The sequence below is a fragment of the Lagopus leucura genome, unplaced genomic scaffold (assembly GCF_019238085.1).
Source record: "Lagopus leucura isolate 7727_CA_CO unplaced genomic scaffold, USGS_WTPT01 206-0_obj-0_obj, whole genome shotgun sequence".
Lineage (NCBI taxonomy): Eukaryota > Metazoa > Chordata > Aves > Galliformes > Phasianidae > Lagopus > Lagopus leucura.
The window spans coordinates 24,366-32,287 of record NW_024963230.1 but is presented as its reverse complement, the minus strand read 5'-3'; positions in this window follow the sequence as shown (position 1 = coordinate 32,287).

Below are 7,922 nucleotides of genomic sequence, written 5' to 3'. Positions count from 1 at the left end.
TTGTTGCCAGTTAATAAGAGAGTAAGTCAGCGAGAACTGAAGTCAAACTAAAGATCTCTTCTCCACATCCTATTCTTCCCAGGCTTAGCTTCAATTTCAATCTCAGTTCTTCTACATTTTCTTGGACTGAGTAGTGCAGAGGAATAGGGAACAGAGCTGTGGTCAGTTCGTAGTGCTTTGTTTCTGCTTCTACTCCATGGTCACTCTGCCTCTGCTCCATGTGGGTCCCTCCCACAGGATGCCAGCCCTCCCAAACTGATTCTGTGTGGGCTTCTCACAGGCTGCAGCTCTCCCAGCACCATTCCAGCATGGCTCAGTAGCACAGGGCTCACCCTTCAGGCACTGCTTCACATGGGTCTCCACAGGTTGCATTTCCCCCAGCCCCCTTGTCTCACCACAGCCTGCTCCCTACAGGCTGCAGCTCCAACCTGGACTGCTTCTGCTGGAGCGTCCATGAGCTGTGTGTCCTCCTGGCCTCATCCCCTCGTGCACTATTGGTGGGCTCCTCCATGGCTGCATGGGGAGAAATGCCCATGAGCTGAAGGGGGACAGCCTGCTCCTCCAGCAACCTCTCCTGGGCTGCAGGGAGCTTCTGCTCTGTGCCTGGAGCTCCTCCTGCCCTCCTTCTGCACTGACCTGGGTGCCTGCAGGGCTGCTTCTCACCCATTTCTCACCCATATCTCCCAGTTGCTGTTGTGCAGGAGTTTTCCCTCTCATAAGTCTGCTCTCACAGAGCACACCCAGTACTATCTATAGCTTAGCTCTGGTGGCGTGGGTCCCTTTTGGTCTTTTGGACCATTGGAGCTGGCTCTGCTCTGACATTGATCAGCTTGCCCTGTAAACCTAATACTGTAACATAGATGGGGAGGAGGCATGGCTCACAACTGCAGTTTTCCCTCTCATAAATCTGCTCTTATTTGAAGAATATTTACTTTGTCTAAGCATTTGCCAGAAATTATTTCTGAAGCTAACTGTGAAAGAAGATTTTAAAAAGTCTTACAAGTTAATACTTTTAATAAAGGAATCCACAGCTAGTAGTTCGTTGTTGTTATTGTTTAATATAAAGAAAGTGTCTCCCTCCAATTTATAGGAGGGAGAGGAGGTTTTTTTTTAATACCTGTATACCTGGTGTGAGATTAAAAATAACAGTCCAAATGTTGGTCCAACCAGTTTATTGCAGATCTTAATCAGGGAGATGGGGACGGGGAGGACGGACACTATTATGAATTAGGGTAACGGGGAAGGGAAGGAGGGCGATAGAAAAGATAAGAAAGAAGAAGCAGGACGCGAGAGGGAGACAGTCACCACCATGGAACCAGCGTTGTTCATAGTTCAGTCTCTGATCTTCAGTAGTGGTGGGTCATCTGCCATTGCTGTTGTGTTGACAGTGATGGTGACCACAGTGATAGTGGCCCCTTTTCAATGGTTCCAAAGTGGTCGAGTCAGCTATCTTTGGAGGGACAGTTCAAATCCAAAGTGGTTGAGTCAGCTCTCCTTGGAGTGGCAGCTTCTGGCTCTGGGATCTCAGCAGCGACTCCTTTGTTCCCATCTTCCAGGCCTTGTCAGCAGATAAGAGGGAGCAGAGATGCCCACCTGCATCGTGTATTTCACGGGACACGATGGTATAATTCCCCAATTTTCCCCTACCAAGCTGGAGCTATTTAGTCACAGGCCAGATCTTCTGCCCATAAACACTCCTCAGCACTCTCTCCTGGAGGCAAGCAGCTCTGGAGGTAGGGGCTTTCAAATGTCCACAAAGAGATGTCAATGGTCACACGGTAGCACCCATCACTTGCCTCTTCAATAAATCAATCTCTTATCACAAGAAATACCGCAGGAAGCAAGCTTTGAGCCAAAAAACAAAGAAGGATTCTCATAGAAAGTATACAAACTACCACGTTTAAGAACCTAGACAGAATCAAATTTTAAAAAGTCTTGTGTCTACATTTAATATTGGCCTAAGCTTGAGCTGGAACTCAAAATGGATGAAAAGCTACCTGAATGCAGATGAGCATTTCCTTTGCTTATAGGCACAAACTTTTCTTGTTTGATCCTTTCTTAAAGATCCTTTCTTACAAGCCTGAGAGGAGAAAACATAATGGGAAAGTGGGCCTATGTCTTGGACCACATTACTCAGTGAGTAATATTCACCAAGAAGCAATTAAGACAAAATGATGAATTACTTCTAAAGGGAAGGGAAACTGTCAAAACTACACTTTGCAGTTATGTTTCCTTGCCTATACAACCTATAAACTACAGAGGTGAAAACAATGGCAATACCTATGTGGCACTAGGCTATTTTGCTTATATGACGAAATGGATGAAACATTATGCATGCATAAAATAAGTGACACACATGTATTCACACACAACTCATACCAAATTCATTTTTCTTTCTTTTTTCTTTTTCTTTTTTTTTTTTCTTCCCCTCTCCACTCTTGCCCCGCGCGGGGGGGGGCCCCCCCCCACCCCGATAATCCCTTTGGTTTGTTAGTTATGGTCAACTTATTTGCTTTGCTACTTATTTGATTCCTCTACTGTAACTATCCCTTGAATGGCAGCTGTATGCAACATATTTGAATTTCTGACTTTGAAACTCATGATGATTAATTGAAGCTCATTTTAAGAAAGCACATGTTAAATTCTCACTGAAAACCAGTTAAAACACAGGACTGTTAAAATCCATATAATAATTTTTCTAGTCCTGTCGATGTACATGTTGATGCACATGTTCATTAATGAAGGGAAGCAGCTTAGCAGCTTTCTGAGAACGTACTGCATGCTACACCCCACTACTGCTGTGAAAAATCAGCCCTTGAGCAGCAGTAGGCATGATGCATTTTACCACATGCTTCTACAATCTGGACCTAGGCAGAATGCCAGGTACATCCTGTGAGACACTGATACAGACATGTTTGAGTACCTTGGGCTCCAGAGAATATGTCCTGCTCATCCTGCCCAGATGCTGCTCGCACGCAGGCCAGAGCTGGAGGGCAGCCTCAGCATGGTCCATAAACACATTTGGTGTTTTCAAAAGCATATTTGCTGTTTTTGTGGAAGATCCCAGTCTGCACAGGATTTGAAATTAAGACACAGTTCTGTTTTCAATTTATTTTTGTATATTCAGCAAAGACTGCAATCAATAAGTTAGCAGCACTGGTTACAGCATGCAGCTATCAACTATCTAGATATGATCAACTATCAATACAATTTTTCTCCTGCTTCACTGTAGTCTACTGTGTTCAGCAGATTTTGTTACCTAAATCCTGACTCCAGTTTGTGCCAGAGTTCTGAGGGGAATGACTTGTTCATTGCCTGCATTTTTTTAGGCATATTTGTAGTGAAAATCTAAAACAAGCAGATAGTTTAAATCGTGCTCAGTGCACTAGCACCCCACTCATCTTTACAGTGTGTTGAGACACTATTAGTTTACTGAGTTAAGCTTCCCTTCATTTCACTAACATTTTATGAAATCAGATCTTAAAAACATGCAAACAAATTAACCTCTAGTATAACACTATCAACATAACTACAATAGCTATGAATTCAGGCTGCACTCCTTAAAATCACAGAATCACAGAATCACAGGACGGTCCAGGTTGGAAGGGACCTCAAGGATCATGAGTATCCAACGGCCCCCCCTGCATCCCCTCCCGCCACAGGCAAGGCCACCAACCTCCATATTTATTGCTAGACCAGGCTGCTTAGGGCCCCATCCAACCTGGCCTTGAACACATCCACGGATGGGGCATCCACAACCTCTCTGGGCAGCCTGTTCCAGCACCTCATCACTCTCTCTGTAAAGAACTTCCCCCTGACATCGGTCGCCTTTCCCTTGTCCACCGATGCCGTCACTCCATCACAGAAGGCCACCAGATTGGTTAAGCATGGCCTTCCCCTGGTGCAGCCGCTCTTGCTGTTCATGGATCACATGTTCATTCCTCATGTCATCAAGCATGCCATCCAGGAGGGTCTGTTCCATGATCTTCCCAGACACAGAGGTGAGATCCACTGGGCTGTAGTTCCCCAGGTCCTCCTTGCTCCCTTTCTTACAAATAGAACATGAGAAAGGGCCCCGGGCCGCCATCTCTCCGCCATGTGTGTGGGACGCAGCGGCGAGGCCAGCCGAGAGGCGCCGACACGCTGCCGAGGGGGGCTCGGCCTCCCTATGGAGGCGCAATCCCGCTCGGTGGTGCGGCGGGGCTTCTTACCTTGGCCGCCGCCGCTGCCAGGAAGGAATTTATTTCCCTACTTTTTACCTACAGGTTCTTAGCCTGCTTGGGGCTCTTTCTCAGAGGCAGCTCTTCACAATCTATCCACTTCTTAACACGGAGGGAAGCTCCCTCACCCCTTTTGCCCTTGCTGTCTCTTCTAAAAAGCTTGTAGCTCTCAGTTGTGGTGTTCCAGTTCTGTGATTAATTGCACTTTGTTTTTTTGATAGCATGTTAGGTCATAGCTTTCTTGTTGCACCATTGTTTCCATCTCCTCCTTTTTTTTTTTTTTTCCCCCCATTGCTTAGCAATGGAAGGAAAGACCAGTAGGGGTTAGTTATGTCCAGGTCCTTTAGAAAAGGCATGGCTGTCAGGTGAAGACTGATGAGTAGAAGAGAAACATTTTTAGAGAGGATAAAAAGGAAGACCCAAGAAACAACAGTCTAGTAAGCATCATTTCTGTGCCTGGGAAGATCATGGAACAGATCCTCCTGGAAGCTATGTCAAGGCACATGCAAGATAAGGAGTTATTCTGAGACAGGCAGCATGGCCTCACCAATGGCAGATCAATACCTGACCAATCTGACGGCCTTCTACAATGGAGAAAGGAAGAATAACTGATGTAATTTACTTGGTCTTCTGCAAGGCCTGTGACAAGGTCCCACAAAACATCCTTATCCCTTAGCTGGACAGAGATGAATTTGATGATTTGAAAACTCATGGGTTTCTTGGTCATGGGAAGGTCTACATGACATCAGGCCTGCTGGTGCCTGTTAGGTGCACCTTTCTCTGCTAGAACGCACCTTTCTCAGAAAAGGAATTTTGCATTGGAGTTAGCAGGACTGATCAAGAGGGCTTAAAAGTAGATTTGAAGAGGGAAGTAGATAAAACCTGGTCAAGTAGTTATAAACTATGGGACATCTCACCATAATGAGAGGGACAGTATGCTAGTGAGATCTTTCAGTATGCTCCACAAGGTGCTGGGTACAATAAAGCACATCTGAAGTGCTTCAACACCCATGCACGCAGCATGCAGAACAAGCAAGAATATCTGGAAGCCTTGTCTCAGTTCCCAGATCTATGATGTCATTGAAATATGTGAAATCTGGTGGGAGGAGTCTGGTAACCAGTTACAGGCTCTTGGGAAGAGACAGACAGGACAGAAGAGGAGCAGTGGTGGCACTGTAAGTCATGGAGGGGCTGGACTGCACAGGCTCTTCAGGCTAGAGAACAGAAGACTCTGCGTACCTTATAGTGGTCTTCTAGTACCTGAAGGAGGCCTACAGGAAAGCTGGGGAGGGGCATTTTATATAGGTGTGTAGTGACAGGACAAACAAAATAGTTTTAAACTGAAAGAGGATAGATTTAGACTAGGTTTTAGGAAGAAATTCTTTACTGTGAGGGTGAGGGTGGTGAGACACTGAAACAGTTGCCCAGAGTGGTTGTGAATGCTCCTCCCTGGAAGCGTTCAAGGCCAGGCTGGATGGGACTTTGAGCAACCTTGTCTAGAGGTAGGTGTCTTTGCGTGTAGCAGGGGAGTTGGAACTAGATGATCTTGAATGTCCCTTCCCACCCAAATTACACTTTGATTCTATGGTTCTATGACTAGAAGGCGTTCTAAGCAAGTTTGCTGATAATAATGAATGAAAAGCTGTTGACTCTGTTGAGGGTGGAGAGGCTTTGTAGAGAGATCGAGACAAATTAGAGAGCTGGGAAATCATCAACCGTCTGAAATTTAACAAGAAGAAGTGCCAGATTCTGTACCTGGGATGAGGAAATCCTGGCTATGTGTACAAACTGGGGAGCAGCTACACTGAAAAGGATCTGGGGTCTATTTTGACAGCAACTTGAACATGATTCAACAGTGTGCCCTGCCAGCCAGTATGTCAGCTGCATGCTAGGGTGCATCAAACATGGGTGGCATTGCTAGCTAGTTGAGGGAAAAGACAGTCCCACTCTACACTGCACTGGTACAGTCTTACCTTGAGCACTGAGTGCACATATGGGTGCCACAATCTAAAGACCAAGACTCTTAGAGAGTCCAAAGGAGTGCTACAGAAATGGTGAAAAGTCTGAAAGGAAAGACGTAATATGGGAGCAGCTGAAGTCCCCTGGTTTGTTCAGCCCAGAGCAGAGGAGCTGAGGAAGCGTGATGGTAGCTGCAGCTCCTCACATGGAGCAGAGGGGCTGCGCTGAGCTCTGCTCCCTGTGACAGCGACAGGGCCTGAGAGAAGGGCATGGAGCTGGGTCAGGGGAGGGGCAGGGAGGATGTTGAGAAGGCTGAGGTCCTCAATGCCTTCTTTACATCTGCCTTTGATAGGCAGATCAGTTATCCTCAGGGCACTTTAGCCCTGATCTGGAAGCCTGGGATGCTACACAGAATACACCCCGGTTAGACAGTTAGAGAGCTCCTCCTCCATCTGAACTGTCACAAGCCCAGGGGACCGGACGGGGCTCCACCCTAGAGTGCTGAGGGAGTTGTCGGGGGTGACTGCAGAGCCACTCTCCACCATCTACCAGCACCCCTGATTATCTGGAGAGGTCCCAGAGGATTGACTCCCATCTACAGGAAGGGCAGTAAGGAGGATCTGGGGAACTACATGCCTGTCAGCCTGACCTCAGTACCAGGGAAAGTTACGGAGCACATCATCTTGGGTGAGATCACATGGCACACATGTGGCATCCAGGGGATCAGGCCCAGCCAACATGTGTTCACGAAAGGTAGGTCATGCTTGACCAACCTTCTACAACTGGGTGACCAGACTGGTAGACAAGGGAAAGGCTGAAGATGTTGCCTACCTACACTTCAGCAAAGCCTTTGACACGGTCTCCCACAGGCTTCTCCTGGGGAAACTGGCTGCCATGGGCCTGGACAGGTTACCCTTCTTTGGGTAAGGAACTGGCTAGAGGGCCATGCTCAACGAGTAGTGGTTAATGGAGTTAAGTCCAGCTGGTGACCCATTACAAGTCATGTCCCCCAGGAGTCGGTACTGGGGCCCATCTTGATTGACATCTTTACTGATGACCTAGATGAAGAGATTGAGCGTACCCTCAGTAAGTTTGCAGATGACACCAAGCTGGGAGGTGGTGTCGATCTGCCTGAGGGTAGGAAGGCCCTTCAGAGGGATCTAGAGAAGCTGGAATGCTGGGCTGAGGTGAATGGGATGAGGTACAGCAAGACCAAGTGCCGGGTCCTGCATTTTGGCCACAATAACCCCATGTAACGCTATAGGCTTGGGGCAGAGTGGCTGGATGACTGTGAAGAGGAAAGGGACCTGGTGGTGTTGGTTGATGCTTGGCTGAACATGAGCCAAAAGTGTGCCCAGGTGGCCAAGAGGGCCAACGGCATCCTGGCCTGCATTAGAAATAGTGTGGCCAGCAGGAGCAGGGAGGTGAGCATCCCCTGTACTCAGCACTGGTGAGGCCGCACCTCGAGTATTGTGTTCAGTTTTGGGCCCCTCACTACAAGAAAGACATTGAGGCCCTGGAACATGTCCAGAGAATGGCGAAGAAACTGGTGAGGGGTCTGGAGCACAAGTCTTATGAGGAGAGGCTGAGGGAGCTGGGCTTGTTCAGTCTGGAGAAGAGGAGGCTCAAGGGAGACCTCATTGCACTCTACAACTTCCTGAAGGGAGGCTGTGATGAGGTGGGGTCTGGCCTCTTCTTCTAGGCAACAAACAGGACCTGAGGAAATGGCCCCAAGTTGCACCA